Genomic DNA, 2,047 nt, shown 5'->3' on the forward strand with positions numbered 1-2,047 from the left:
GGGAGGGGGAGGAGAAAATTGCAAAGAATTCAATGAAAGAGAACACTGTCAGTGCAAATTCTCACTGCTTCTCGTTGCAATTTAAGACTCTTGTGAATCTGAGACTAAAGTGAGCATGAGGATGGGTGGATGTATTTTCAAAAGTGTGAAAAATATTACCTGGAAAACCCTGGCAAAATAGAAGAGGTTTACAATAATGGCTGAAGACAAGTTTATACTAATGTAGCTATAGCAAATCTCCATATTGATTAGTGATACAACAACCAAAGGAACTATAGCATATAGCAAAAAGGATGTAAATCAAGTCCAGTCTCAACTAGACAACAACACTCTGTCTCAATATTCTTTTTATGAAAACTACAAAAGAGCAATGTAGAAAGCTGAAACATATGCTGTATATTGTAAGGTTTTTATTTATTCCAACATAGTTTATATATTTAGTGCACTTTTAGCATCTGCAGTGTCCTTCAGCTTTATTATTTCATTTAAAAGTCTACCTTCAACACATTGCCATTTCAGTAAATGTAGACCTACTTTTTACATTTTAATGTTATTGATTAAATTACTCTGATGTTTATCAAAATTTATTTACTTAACCAATCATTAATTAGCACTACAAATGATCCATACTGCTTACCATTTTTACTGTTAACATTTATTTTACTGAAATAAGTATCTATACAGAGATTGTATCCATTACTTCATTTTGGGAAAAGATTTCATTTCCAAAGACAACACAACCTATTCCATCTGTGATTCTGCTCACTCTTCTGGCACAAAAATGTAGACTGTGACTGTTGGGGGTTTTGGTTGAGTAAATGTGGATAGAATTCACTGTTCTAGACATGGCAGGCAAGCACTCTAGCCCTGAACTCTAACCCCATCCTCTTGTGATGGTACTGATGGATACAGTTTGGTTGAAATGACATTGTGTGACTTCTGAGGCCATACCACAACACATCATTAAGCAGCTCGCTGGAACATTGGCAATACCTGCTTTAGGGGAAGCAGCAACCTTATAACATTGTTCTGAGACAACTGTTTCAGAAAGACCATGCATATGATCTTTGCTCCACCTGAGTTATAATCCAACAGCCAGAGGTAACTGCCGCCATATGCACTTTTGGATTTCCATTCCATTCAGGATTTAAAATAACTACTTTCTTAGCCAATGTCTGCTGTAACATCATAAAAAGACTCCAAATTCCAACCTAGCAGCAGAATACTCCTTGAAAGTAAATTATTGTTTTATGTTGCTACATGTTGGAGTAATGTGCTATGTAACAATAGCAACTAGAATAATGTGTATACAAATACCAAAATTTGGGCTAGGGGTGTATTTCAGTAGTCGAGTACTTCTCTAGCATATGTGAACATGTATATCCAATTTTCAGCAATGCAAAAATAATTGTCAGGATTAAAGTAAATTATAAATAAATAGCCCACAAAGCCTATAATATGTATCATCTGGCCCTTTACAGAAACTGTTAGTACATGTCTTAACCCAACATAAACAGCATAAAACTCCATCACACCAAAGCCATTATCATTAAGATATACTGTTGAGTAGGTACAAACATACATGCATGTAAAAGAATGGGATTCTTTACGCTCATTTGGGGATACTTTTATTTATTGGGGATTACTTTTTATTTATTTACTTATTTATGTCTTTTTGAGACAGGGTTTCCCTCTAGCCTCAGCTGGCCTGAAACTCACTATGTAGACCAGGCTAGCCTTGAACTCACAGAGATCAGCCTGCCTCTGCCTCCCAGTGCTTGGATTAAAGGCCTGTACCACCATTCCTGGCCAGATTTGCTTATTTTTATTTTATGTGTATGAGTGTTTTGCCTGCATGTATATAAGAACACAATGTCCATGTAAGACCCACAGAGGCCAGAGGAGGGCATTGGATCCTCTGGAACTGGAGTTACAGATAGTTGTTAGCTGCCATGTGGGTGCTGGGAACCAAACCCAGGTCCTCTGCAAGAGCAGCCAGCACTTTTAACCATGGATTCATTTTTTTAACCCCAACTTATTATTTTTA

The sequence above is a fragment of the Nannospalax galili genome, unplaced genomic scaffold (genome assembly GCF_000622305.1).
Source record: "Nannospalax galili isolate Female #2095 unplaced genomic scaffold, S.galili_v1.0 scaffold671, whole genome shotgun sequence".
Classification (NCBI taxonomy): Eukaryota; Metazoa; Chordata; class Mammalia; order Rodentia; family Spalacidae; genus Nannospalax; species Nannospalax galili.